Source organism: Anabrus simplex, chromosome 4, assembly GCF_040414725.1.
Source record: "Anabrus simplex isolate iqAnaSimp1 chromosome 4, ASM4041472v1, whole genome shotgun sequence".
NCBI lineage: Eukaryota > Metazoa > Arthropoda > Insecta > Orthoptera > Tettigoniidae > Anabrus > Anabrus simplex.
Genome location: NC_090268.1, coordinates 355,448,869 through 355,463,689, shown reverse-complemented (window position 1 = coordinate 355,463,689; position 14,821 = coordinate 355,448,869).

Below are 14,821 nucleotides of genomic sequence, written 5' to 3'. Positions count from 1 at the left end.
CGTGACTCATCGGAGAACACGACGTTCCGCCATTCCCTCATCCAAGTCGCTCTAGCCCGGCACCATGCCAGGCGTGCACGTGCTGTGGAGTCAATGGTAGTCTTCTGAGCGGACGCCGGGAGTGCAGGCCTCCTTCAGCCAATCGACGGGAAATTGTTCTGGTCGATATTGGAACAGCCAGGGTGTCTTGCACATGCTGAAGAATGGCGGTTGACGTGGCGTGCGGGGCTGCCACCGCTTGGCGGCGGATGCGCCGATCCTCGCGTGCTGACGTCACTCGGGCTGCGCCTGGACCCCTCGCACGTGCCACATGTCCCTGCGCCAACCATCTTCGCCACAGGCGCTGCACCGTGGACACACCCCTATGGGTATCGGCTGCGATTTGACGAAGCGACCAACCTGCCCTTCTCAGCCCGATCACCATACCCCTCGTAAAGTCGTCTGTCTGCTGGAAATGCCTCCGTTGACGGCGGCCTGGCATTCTTAGCTATACACGTGTCCTGTGGCACACGACAACACGTTCTACAATGACTGTCGGCTGAGAAATCACGGTACGAAGTGGGCCATTCGCCAACGCCGTGTCCCATTTATCGTTCGCTAGGTGCGCAGCACAGCGGCGCATTTCACATCATGAGCATACCTCAGTGACGTCAGTCTACCCTGCAATTGGCATAAAGTTCTGACCACTCCTTCTTGGTGTTGCATTTGCTCTGTCAGTCAGTGTAAGTAGTAAATTCTAGTCATTATCTTAACTTTAGGACCGTGGTTGTCACGTTCGCTAGTTTGCCAAAAGGTCAAATAAAATTGTCGGTGCTTCTGTAAAAGGGAATCTTGAATAGTAGAGTACGTGATTAATATTGGGACTGCAACAAGAGTTCAGCTCTCAACGCTTCCAAGTCGGTCTATAGTGCTTCCACAACAGTGTTTAATTAAGGAAGAGAATATTAAAAACACAGATCTGAGGCTTGTTGAAAAGGATTGTAGATGAATGGAGGACAAGAGTTGCAGAGGGAAAGAGAAGCATTGGAGATGAACTAGGTGTTCAATGATTTCTTGGTAAGAGTCTAGGAAGCAGAAGAGGACATAGTGTGAACGGAGCATAATAATAATAATAATAATAATAATAATAATAATAATAATAATAATAATAATAATAATAATAATAATAATAATAATAATAATAATAATAATAATAATAATAATAATAACAATGGTAATACTACTACTACTACTACTACTACTACTACTACTACTACTAATAATAATAATAATAATAATAATAATAATAATAATAATAATAATAATAATAAGTGACTCAGCTACCGTGTGCAGGCATCTTTACTTGATGCCATTAAGACTGCCTGCGAGCCAATTTCGACGTTCCGCTTTACTCTAACAGATGGCAGAGGAACAGATATTTGTTCTATAGCTGAGTTTTTAATTAATTTCGTAGGTTAAATTCCAAATGTGTCACCAAGAACTTTTACATGCTGATATCGTACGATATGGAGTGCAGAAAGTATTTTCTTTTACCTTTCAAAAAGTCCGATTATCTCTTCCAGTTTTCAACCGGCTATCTTGGAATCTGGAGGCCAACACACTACCACTAATCAACAGAGAGAGAGAGAGAGAGAGAGAGAGAGAGAGAGAGATATGAGTAGAGGATTGTGGAGGTGAATAGTTCATTCATCAAGACTGAATATTAAAATCATGACAGTCTATATAACTAATTTTGTATATAGAAGTTGGTTGTAACTTAATGTACAGCATATTAAGTTGTTGAGTTCTACATCGATTTAATTCACTACATATCCGTACAAATTCTAATAGATTAAGCTAAAATCAGGAAATGAAATGAAATGAAATGTCGTATGGCTTTTAGTGCCGGGATATCCCAGAACGGGTTGGGCTCGCCAGGTGCAGGTCTCTCTATTTGACCCCCGTAGGCGACCTGCGCGTCGTGATGAGGATGAAATGATGATGAAGACAACACATACACCCAGCCCCCTTGCCATTGGAATTAACCAATTAAGGTTAAAATCCCCGACCCGGCCGGGAATCGAACCCGGGACCCACTGAACCAAGGCCAGTACGCTGACTGTTCAGCCAACGAGTCGGACATCAGGAAATATAGACGACGGTTTTTCTTCCTTCTCACCTGGTTTTCTTATAAGCCTATTTATCTGCAAGAATTTGCAGCAGATCTATTCATCATCTTGCAAACCTTATTTTTCCATATGGTCTTTCATCTCCTGCTACTATCACAGTTCTTCCCTCATGTATTCTGTTAGTATGCTAATTCCATACTCAACTTCGCGAGCTATTTATTCAGTGATTGGCTTAATTTAATAAGATTCTTTAATGAGCTCGTTTCTTTCTACTGTCTAGTGATGTATGGTTTGTGATTTTCCTCAGGATCCCCGTTTTCTGCAACCTCTAGCTGTTTTCTTGGGTTGTTTTACTTCTTGTTTATCCAACATATGCCAAAGTAGCCTACTTTATGGAAAAACCAAAACCGACTATTTTTGTCATAGGAAATGTTAGAATAATACACTAATAATCACATGACGATCTTCTTCTTCCACCGCTTTTCCTACATATGTGGGGTCGCTGGTGCGAACTGTGCAGCACATGTGGATTTGGCCTTGGTTTACGGCCGGATGCCCTTCCTGACGCCAACCCTATATGGAAGGGTGTAATTACTATTACGTGTTTCTATGGTGGTTGATAGTGTAGTGTGTTTTCCGAAAATGGTGAGGGAAGTGTTGGGACAAACACAAACACACAGTCCCCGGGCCAGAAGCGATTAAAACCCCTGACCAGTCATGGAATCGAACCCGGGACCCTCTGAACTAAAGGCCAGCACGCTAACCATTTAGCTATGGAGCCGGACAACAATCATATGACAATGGCAATTATTAACATTTTATTAGAAAAATTAACAAGTCCGACTCATTGGATGAATGGTCAGCGTTGAGGCCTTCAGTACAGAGGGTCCCGGGTTCGATTCCCGCCTGGGTCAGGGATTTTAATCGCCTCGGATTAATTTTTCTGGCCCGGGAACTGGGTGTTTGTGTTTGTCCCAACACTTTCCTATTCATATTCACACAACACACTACACTACGAACCACCACAGAAACACACAATAGTGATTACATCCCACCCTTTAGAGTTGGCGTCAGGAAGGGCATCCTGACGTAAAACAGGGCCAAATCCACATGTGCGGCACAGTTCGCACCCGCGACCCCACGGGTGTGGGAAAAGCGGTAGAAAAAGAAGAAGAAGATTAGAAAATTAACAACGCGCTTATTTAATGTTGTTGTAGCAAGTTATTGCGAACTGAATATACAGTATGATCTTCCGTTGTCGTTCGTGTCTTTTATAGTTGCGCCTTTGTACATCTTTGTTAATTTTCAAGTAAAGCATAAATAATTGGCATGTATGGCACGATCACCTTTTTCTAACATTTGCCATTACAGATACCGTTGTCTAAAGTTTTCAGTTTTTGGCTTGTCTGTCTCGTAAACTTTTAAATAATGTTATTTGCTTTAAGTCCCACTAACTACTTTTACGGTTTTTGGAGACGCCGAGGTGCCGGAATTTTGTCCCGCAGGAGTTCTTTTATGTGCCAGTAAATCTACCGATACGAGGCTGACGTATTTGAGCATCTTCAAATACCACCAGACAGCCAGGATCGAACCTGCCAAGCAGGGGTCAGAAGGCCAGTGCTTCAACCGTCTGAGCCATTCAACCCGGATTGTAAACTTTTTTTTTTTTTTTAGGATTTTTTTTAAGTCACACCGACACAGATAGGTCTTATGGCGACAAAAGGAGAGGAAAGGGCTAAGTGTGGGGAAGGAATTGGCCTTAATTAAGGTATAGCCCATTTGCCTGGTGTGAAAATGGGAAACCACGGAAAACCACATTCAGGGCTGTCAACAGTGGGGTTCGAACCCACAATCTCCCGGATGCAACTTCATAGCTGCGCGCCCCTAACCGCACGACCAACGCGCCCGGTCGTAAACTTTTAGAATTTAGGTTAAACGATTTTGAGTTCAACGAGAAATATGTCCTTAAAATGAACCGCATTAAGCTGCGATCGTAAAACATCTCGAGCTCAGTCTGGCGGTATTTGAAAGTGTTGAAATACATCATCCCCGTATCGGTAGATCTACTGGCACGCAAAACAACTCCTGCGGGACCAATTTTCGGCACCTCAGCGTCTCCGAAAACCGTAAAAGTAGTTAGTGGGACGTAAGAACCAATACCCCCCTGTGGGTGGGGTGGGCGGTAGGATACATCCACGGTATCCCCTGCCTATCGTAAGGGGCGACTAAAAGGGGTCCAGGGGATCTTAAGTTGGGAGCATGGGTTGGCTACCACAGGGCCCTTAGCTGATCCCGTGCAATGCTTCCACTTACTTGCGCCACGCTCCTCACTTTTATCTATCGTATCCGACTTCCCTTGGTCAACTCTTCTTCTTTTCTGACTCCGACGGTGTTACATGTGGGGGCCTAGGGAGACTTTCATTTTCACGCCCTTCATGGCCCTTATTTTTCTTTGGCCGACACCTTCATTTTCCGAAGTACTGGACTCCTTCTATTAATGTTAATAGAGTACGTTGGCTATCAGAGTTGAATTAGAATATCTGGGTTTCAGTTTCTGGGGGAAATACACTCTAGCATTGCTACCAGTTTTCCTGTCCTCGTCCCAAGGTGGTGCACCTCTTTTCACGTACATCCCCAATGGAGGTGAACTGCATGTAGCATTTCAACTACATACCAACCCTCTTGCCATTCTTAAATTTCTGGCAGTTCCGCGAATCGAACCCCGGCCTCCGAGTGCTAACCGTTACTCTGCGGGTTGTGAACTTTCAGAAATGTGATGACGAGGCTCTCTCAACGACTGTGGGTGCAGCGGGCGTTTAAAACAGCTCTGATTACAAACCAAGTTAATTATCGCTGGAATCTTTTGAGTAGGGCTCCCCAATTAAGCAAGTTACCCACGTTTGATGGACGTGATGGCTGAGTTACATCGTGAATGGCCTCTCAATAGGGTGGCTACAGTTCGAAACCAAGGCAACCCTTGTGGTTCACATTTCTTAAAAACTGGTATAATAAGGACTATTAATATTATTATTTCGTGTGGTTATTCATAGCCAGGTGCAGCCCTTGTAAGGCAGACACTCCAACAAGGGTGGGCGGAATCTACCATTATAGGAAATTGGGTGTTATTGTTGTGGAGGATTGTGTTTTATGTGAGTTGAAGGAATGTTGGATACAATACAAACACCGAGTCCCCGAGCCAGATGAATTAACCATTTAGAGTAGATCGGGGGAAGATGCCATACTTAGTGTTTTGAGGACAAAAATGTACATAAAAGTTGAGAGTTCGAATTAGACATAAAACAGTAATATTTTGCCGAGTTTTTTCTATATATAGGCCAGTTAGCTATGCCAATCATTAGTAATTGTACGTTTTAAACATTTATTTATGAAGGCATGTATTTAGTCATCTCACCCCGAGCATCGGGGTAAGATGGCAATTAAATCTGGATGAGTTTCGACTACTAGTTTTATGTCATTCTGGAGAAAAATCGTCTAAATTCAATTCTTAAAGCATATTTATTATGATTATCAAAAAATAAACACACAAAATTATAGTGTAACCACATTAAATCAGCTGTAAGGATGACTCTTGTATCAGAGTTCTTTAGCACAGTTATTGCACATGTTTTCTGAATCTGTACAGGTTTCATGTAACCATTTATCACAAACGATGCACCGAATCCAGTCTACCTGTGGTCCATTTTTGTCATAATAATTGAGGGCACACTCAGCACAAAAGTCACTGTCATTCTCTGACCTGCTTAGTCTAACAGATTGACTCGTAGTGAATTTCTTTGTCTTACTTTTCCCTCGTCGAACTCTTGCATCTTCAATTCGATGTTGTTCTGTGAGAACTGCAGCTGATTTCTTTCTGCGCTTAGGTAACGGATCCAAGATAGGTATAGGAGAAATTGCTTCAAAGGATGTTCCTGGCATGGTTTCATTTGCAATTGCTGATTCCATTCGATCTTCAAGTCTGTTGCTGTCTTTCTCTGAGGGAGGAGCACATCCTCTGCAATCTGAATAATCCCTTTCATTCCTGTCAGCCTCATTTGTCGAAACCAAATCGGACAGTAAATTGTTTGCTGACAACACATCCAGAATTAAAGAAAAATATTCTGCAATTGCTTCCCTATTCATTGCCATAGCCCGGTCAACAGAGAGACCTTGTGGCTTTTTCGTAACTAACGTTGGGAAACGTTTCAGAAAGGACTGTAGCCAATCCCAGCCTGCCATACCATTTTCTCGACGAAAACGGTGAGGAATTCCATTTCGTTCTGCAAACTGAAATGCCAGCTTCCGTAGATTTTCTCCAGTTGGGGGGAATCCAGAAATCTGCAGTTGTCTTATGTAGGTGACCAACTTCTTCTCGTTCTCTTCGCCAAGGCAACCTGTAAAATTATAAAAATTAATAATAATAATAATAATAATAATAATAATAATAATAATAATAATAATAAATAAGTGAAGACATTTCGGAGCAAATGGGAGAGTACAGTTCGCGTATGGATACTTAATATGGTATAAGTTTACCTGAGAAGAGCGTTTTTTTAAATTTAAATTAAATTTCACGGTTAGGAACCAGTTGTCATTTTACTCCCGAAGGAGAGAAAACATCAAAATTAATCAGTAACTACTTACTTTGTGGGCCCATGGCATGCTTCTTTTCGTCGTTCTTCTCCAGACGTCGTTTAAGTGTTCTGTATGGGATTCCATAATCTTGGGAAGCTCTAAAACAATTCATCCCCCCGGTTCGGACGTGTTCCATGGCCATTTGCAGGCTCTCTTCGGACCACTGACCCCTGTTTGATGTCCTGATATACGTTCTTGGCATGTTCCTACGAAAAGAAACTGTTATATCTGAAGAATCAACTTCGGCATCTTACCCCGAAGAAAAAGTGGCATCTCTACCGAGAGTCGGGGTGAGATGCCACTTCCCGCAACGTGCACAGTATGGCAGCTTCGGAGCTAGTGAATTTAAAAACGTACACTGCAAAGTATGTACCTTGCCCAACATATACTAATATTTGCAAATCCTCCTTATTATATAGGCTGATAAGCACTTTAAAACAACTGTGCGTTATTAACAAGGCACCGCCTTAAGTTCTTACCTTGAATTTCTTGATAACAGAGCGGGAAAACAGTTCACACAGAGTCATACGTATTGGATTCAACGGCTAACTGAGGCCAACAAGCGCGAGACAAGTTGGTGTTGCGATCTGGTGGTTCCCGACGGAACTACGAAGCTATAGGTATCTCCCCCCGATAGGCATCTCCCCCCGATCTACTCTAAGGTTAAAATCTCCAACCCAACCGGGAATCGAACCCGGGGCCCTGACCATTTAGCCAAGTAAATTCGTACCCTCATCCCGGGGTGGTGCATCTCTCTTCAAGCACACTCGCAATGGAGGAGAGTTGCATGTAAGTTACCTATTTAACCACATAGCAGCCCTCAGGCCCATCTTAAATTTCTGACAGTACCGCTAATCGAACCCGGCCCCCTGAGGACAGTAACTAATAATGCCAACCGTTACGCTACGGAGGCTCATAAAACTGGCGATTCGGTAGCTATATTCACGATATCAACAATCTGAAATCTGCAAACTTGCTTGCTTGTTTGCTTACTTACTAGGTTTCTTTCTTCCTCTTTCTTTCTTTCTTTCTTTCTTTCTTTCTTTCTTTCTTTCTTTCGTTCTTCCTTCCTTTATTCATTTATTTTGAGTACACTTCTTTAAAAGAACGAGGTTCTTGAGAGTCGGATTACGTATCGTAGGTTTCACGCCAAGTCATCATTTGAGCGATGTCTTTCAGATTAAATAGTTTGAAGTTGTGGTAACGCTATTAAGCATCTGCTTTTTAGGACCAAGGGATCGTGAGTGGAAGGTGGGGAGGTGAGGGGCGGTCGGTTTGACGGGACACAATATTCTCTGTGACAAACCATGAACTGGCAAAAAGGGGATACGAAGAGTTTTACAGTCCTCGAAGTCATCTGGAAGTGAACCGGGGAAACCACTCCTAGGATAACTAAGAGTAATTCGAATCGAATTTAATTCTCAGTTGTCTTCCCGATGTTGAATACATGTCATACATTACCATTTAAATCTTCTGTGGTAATGTTGGACGTTTGAACCCAGGCCAGTGGGCTAGAATACTAACTGCTAGATTACGGCGGCGCAATAGTGTTTATGACCGGTGAATACATCGTCAGATTCAGGTCGTGGACTGCTCACAGCAAAAGAATGCAGCAGTCCTAGGTCATATTCGGTCTAGCTGAGAGAGGCGGATGTGTTTTGGCAGGAACTACGCTCAATGCTATCAGTAACAGCTTGCTCCCTCAGTTAGAAATTATATCATTCATTGTGCTTCGTTCATTACAGCAAATTGATTCGAATAAATGTATCCTCTGTGCCCTAGATTTGAGAAAAATCTAAATGAAGAGTGGGAGAAGAGGTATCACGAAGAATTTATGTGTGAAAAGGAAAGATGAGCAATAATAATATCTTACATACATAGCCCGACACAGCCAAGATGCATATTGGCGGGCTTGAAAACTATGGTACATTCATTTACATGACAGAGGCTGGTATGTTTGTAGCCGCTCTACGCGCTGAAGTTACGGTGCTTGTGTACAACTATGACTGACTGACTTATTTAATTCCTACGTGAAACAGGGCATCGACGAAATTTCTCCAGCATGTTCTATCTGCCGCCAATGCTTTCACCTTTTTCCATGTCTTGTTGACTTCAGCTACCTCCCTGTCTATGGTTCTCTTCCAGGTAATCCTCGGTTTGCCTTGCCTGTGACTACCTTGTGGATTCCAGCTCAATACCTGCCTTGTGATACTTTCTTATGGTATTTTCAGGGTGTACCCGATCCACCTACATTTTCTTCTCATTATCTCTTGCTCTATGGGACTTTGACTTGTTTCCTCCCAAAGGTCTTTGTTTGAGATGGCCTTTGCCCAATTATTAAATTATAAAAGTCTGTAACCTTGTCTTTTGATCATTTTGATCAGATTTTTGAGTTGAAGCCTGGTGTTCATGGGAATGTGAGGGTATCTCCATATTGGTCGAAACAGTTAAAAAGCTTCTTTTGACTCACCACATTTCTAAAAGCACCTCCATCCTGTCTGACCATACTTCGTAAGTAGCAAAAATTCATCTACCCATTTTTCAAAAATATTTATTCCATTTATAGTCAAGCTAGAATTGTTACGATGGTTTATGCGCATTTCCGTAGTATTTTTGTTATTTTTCTTTAAGCCTACTTCTTTAGCTTATATTTTTAAGCCATTCAGTTTGATTTCCATGTCCCGAAAACATTCCGCAAGAAGACAGAGATCATCCGTATAATGCAGTTTTTCCAATCGGTTATTTAACCCCCTCTGAATGCTCCGCTTTCTATTCGCTGCCTTTCTTAACATACAGTCCAGTGCCATGATAATCTTACTCCACATTTCACAGCAAAAGGTTCAGACAGCTTCCCTTTATGTTCTACTTGACAAGTAATGTATATCTATTGTACATTTCCTGTGTAAGGCGGATTATCTTTTGCGGGATTACAAACTTTTCTATAGTCCTCCACACTTTTCTCCGGTTGACAGATTCAAAGATCTTTTGAAAAATCAATGAAAAGTATATACAAAGATGTCTGATACTCAGTAAATTGTTCATCTGATCCACAGTAGACCGATCTTCTCTGCAATCTGCTTGTTCCTGGCGGAGTCTCCTATCAATGGCACTGCTTATACTGTTCCACAACTATAGGGTCATTGATTTATTTCAAACTTTGCGAGGTTGATCTACGTCAAAAATAAACATACACGTGTCTGAGAGTTTTTGCCATTGACCCTTATTTAACGAGAAAATGGTCCTTAATTTAACTGCCTGCTCGCACGTTAGCAATTTTATTGGCGAAGTGTATATAAACCTTTGTTCATTGAAAAAAACCATGGCGCAAAAATCTCGAAGGGCCATGGCCTACCAAACGACCGCTGCTCAACCCGAAGGCCTGCAAATTATGAGGTGTCGTGTGGTCAGTACGACGAATCCTCTGGGCCGTTATTCTTGGCTTCCTAGACCGGTGACGCCATCCCACCGTCTTTGACCAGCAAGTAAATTGTCAATGTGCTTCTTTCTTGCGATCGTGCTTGCAGTCAGAGACTTAGAAAATTTCAGCCGATCATGTTTTATGTCAGAAAGTATACAACGGTTACCGGAGTTGGGAAGACCGAGCTCGATAGCTGCAGTCACTTAAGTGCGGCCAGTATCCAGTATTCGGGAGATAGTGGGTTCGAACCCAACTGTCGGCAGCCCTGAAGATGGTTTTCCGTGGTTTCCTCTTTTCACACCAGGCAAATGCTCGGGCTGTACCTTATTAAGGCCACGGCCGCTTCCTTTCCAGTCCTAGCCCTTTCCTGCCCATCGTCGCCATAAGACCTAGGGGAAGGCCGGGCAAAGCGAATAAGTAAAATTTACGGAAAATTACGCTAAATGTCGCTGAGTTGCTTCTGCAGGAAGTTCTTCAATTTGCTGGAGACATAAGAATCAGTGGCACAAAGACTGCAGTGGTGAACAGAGTGAGGCATGAAGTCTTAGAAGATTTTTGCTATATTTATTAAAATTTTATCAAGGTAAGAAACACACTGTTATTCATAAATATTTATAACTATTTTTAAAGTGATTAGATTTTATTTTAGTGTTCGTCCCAACCACTTATGGACACACTTTGCTTGCTTTTTGCTACGTTACAGTTAAGCGTTCAGTTACGATTTCCTTAATGGAGCACAGCTGGGCAAAGTGAATAGGGTAAAGCGGATATTTATTCACTTTGCCCGGGCAGATTAATGTTGTTGAATACTTTGTCCATAATTATTTTAGAGTGAGTATTAGTTTATATTTATAGAAATATCAAACTGTTTATTTATTTATTTATTTATTTATTTATTTATTTATTTATTTATTTATTTATTTATTTTACCACGCAGACCAGTGTAAACTGGTAGGTCCAGTAGGACTGTAACCTGTTCAAAGCAGATTAATTTCAACCATTACTAAATAGTAGTGATGGGCTAGCGACGGAATCGAGTAGAATCGAGTAATGTGCTCTTAGAATCGGTATACTCGACTCCAGACTCGAGTCCAAGCATACTAATGTCGCTATCTGTGGACATGTCTTAGAACTATAATCTATTGTACTGGATTGCACGGCATTCAGGGTCACTCACAGAATATTTTTGTGATGTTGATTGCAAAATGTTTGCTGCTGATGATTGGTTTTATTGAGTCATCGGTCGTCAATAATTTGATTGTTACGATAATTATTATCATCATAGGCAAAATATTTATGACTTAGGCCTACTAACAAACCGTCAACTTGAAAGATAGACACGTAGGACCGAAGAGAATGTATTGCAAAGATACATGTGTAGGGCATTCAGAAACATACATGTGCTGTAGTATCACTTATTGTTATTGTCCAACTCGTTGGCTGAATGGTCAGAGTACTAGCCTTCGGATCAGAGGGTCCCGGGTTCGATTCGCGGCCGGTTCGGGGATTTTAATCGCTTCTGATTAATTCTCCTGGCTCGGGGACTGGATGTTTGTGTCCGTCCCAACACTCTCCTCTTCATATTCACACAACACACTACACGCAGTTCGGTTAGGGGCGCGCGGCTGTGAGCTTGCATCCGGAAGATAGTGGATTCGAATCCCACTGTCGGCTTTCCGTGAGTTCCCATTTTCACACCAGGCAAATGCCGGGGCTATACCTTAATTAAGGCCACAGCCGCTTCCTTCCACTTCCTAGGCCTTTCCTATCTATCTATCTATCTATCTATCTATCTATCTATCTGTGCCGGTGCAACGTAAAGCAAGTAGCGAAAAAAAAGGTACTGCTTACATCCGGCCGCTATTTTTCGACCTTCGCTCAACTTATAAAGACAATGCAATGACAAACGTCAAAACGGAGGGTGTATTTTGTTCATTGCGTTCATTGTTTAGCTAGAAAAGAATGACGTTCTGTCTGATGATTTGCTTCGTGTACATACATCACATTCCGGACGCCTAATTTTAATACCCTAAATTATATCTGCCGAAAGTATGATGCAAGTATAAACTATTCACCTGTCCCCTCGGACGATTGTAGGCATACCGTTACAGTGAAAAAAATGAAATGGCGTATGGCTTTTAGTGCCGGGAGTTCCCAAGACGGGTTCGGCTCGCCAGGTGCTGGTCTTTTGATTTTACTCCCGTAGGCGACCTGCGCGTCGTGATGAGGATGAAGTGATGATGAAGCAACACATACACCCAGCCCCCGTGCCAGGGAAATTAACCAATGATGGTTAAACTTCTCGACCCTGCCGGGAATCGAACCCGGGACCCCTGTGACCATAGGCCAAACACTCTAAGCATTTAGCCATGGAGCCGGACACCGTGACAGTGGTTTTAAATAATAATAATGTTATGAGTTGTCCGCCTCCGTAACGTAACGGTTAGTGTTATTAGCTGCCGTCCTCGGGGGCCCGGGTTCGATTCCCGGTATTGCCAGAAATTTAATAATGGCAGGAGGGCTGGTATATGGTTCAAATGGTACACGCAGCTCACCTCCAATGGGGGTGTGCCAGAAAAGAGCTGCACCACCTCGGGATGAGGACACGAGTTTACTTTATGTTATGAGTTGGATCTCTTCCCTTTTTCTCTCTGATTAGTGGTATATAGAGGATGGTTGCCTAGTTGTATTTCCTCTTTAAACAATAATCACCACCACCACCACTTTTGCGTCCAACTACGTACATTTTTTTTGTTTTCGGAGATGCCGAGGTGCCGCAATGTCACCCAGGAGTTCTTTCATGTGCCAGCAATTCTACCGACACGAGGCTGACGTATCTAAGCACCTTCAAATACCACCGGACTAAACCAGTATCGAACCTGCCAAGTTGGGCTGAAGGCCAGAGAAACTATGCTATCATTATTAGAATATAGGGCATATTCAGTGGAGTGGGTGAGAGACGCCGTGAACGGATATTTTCATACTTTATTATGCGTATATAGTTATAGTATTATCTTTCGCAAGTCATCATCAAATTCAGATTATTTATTTTGCTCATTCATTAAGAATATTTATGTCGTACCGGTCCAACGCAATCCCATAAAACCTCGGCGACCACTTGTACATATGCTCCATCCATCCAAGAGCGGGCGAGAGAGCGAACGTGTGACGTCATGCTGTCATCGAGTCTTCGCAAGCGAAACGAGCCCGAGCCTGGACTCGAAAGAGTCGAGTACCGCGATTCCAGGCATCACTCGCGCACATCACTACTAAATAGCATGAACAACTAACATATCAAGTGTATCAATAATAAACTAAATATTGTAATTTTTGTTTGCAGATGGTTTACAATTACAAACGAACCAGTGATCAGGGCAGCTGATCCGAAGAGACGATGAAGAATGCTCTGGAGGAATGCAGGACAAATCTATTAACTCCGTTGCTACAAAATACGGTCTGCCTTTGTTTACGCTGTGCCGGCACTGAAAATTCGGCTCTAGCAAGAAGCAGTTAGGCAGATTTAGAATAGTTTTCAGTGAGGAACAAGAACTCGAACTGGTTGACTATTTGAGAGAAATGGACAGTCTTTTCTACCGACTATTTATGAAATTGGCATATGATTTTGCCAATAGAAATAAAATCCCTTGTCCTTCGAGATGGAAAAAATGTTAGTGTTGGAGCTGACTGGCTGAAGGGGTTTCAAAGTCGACATCGCGATACTGTATTGCGGACTCCAGAACCAACATCAGTTGCAAGGGATCGCTGGTTTAATCGTCCTCAAGTAGAACGATTCCACAGTATTCTATAGGAACAAATAAACAAAATCAATATAACGGGAAGTACTCTGTTCAGTATGGACACTCTGATATAAAGTTTGGTTTCACTGAAAGGAACGGAATAAGAATGATTAATTATTTTCAGTGTACTGATTTTGTGGTTATTTTCTCTCTTTTTTATCCTTAAATTAGCTATTACAGGTAAACTGTAAACGCTATGAAAACTATTGGAAACAAATTTCTGAATTCCATTTGTATGAAAACATCAAATATATCTTTTCTTAGTAATAACATTCCCACTTTTAAACAATTTATTTCGTTATCCACTTTGCCCGCATGTGAATATTCACTTTGCCCGGCTATGTGGGCAAAGTGAATAATTTGATAGAATTATTTAATACCGATTTTTAACTATGAATAGTTTAACAATTGATTCTGTTTTTTATGTCAATTAAATGGAAAGATAACAAGGAACAATTACAGTAAATATCATGTCATTGTCGTTCGTAATTACAGAAATAAACTGATATAAAATTAGTTTATTCACTTTGCCCGGACTTCCGCACAATTTCCTACATTTAATAGTTTGTTGAAATACTGTTTCCATCTTTTCTCTAGCTTCTCTGACTGTATTAATAACTCTCCACCCTCCTCTTTCACCAGCTTGGTGTATACTCCTTCTGTCCACTTACCATTTTTTTACATTTCCTTTTAATTTCCTGGTATTTCCTTTTGCTTTTTTCTCGTTTGTCTCTGTTCCATTCTTGCAATGATTTCTTCTTTTCTCTCTCTGCTTCCTTCACTTTCTCATTCCACCAAGGTGTCTTTTTTTTTCTTTCACTCTTGCAGATGTTCTACCACTGATGTTACAACTTACAAATGCCTCT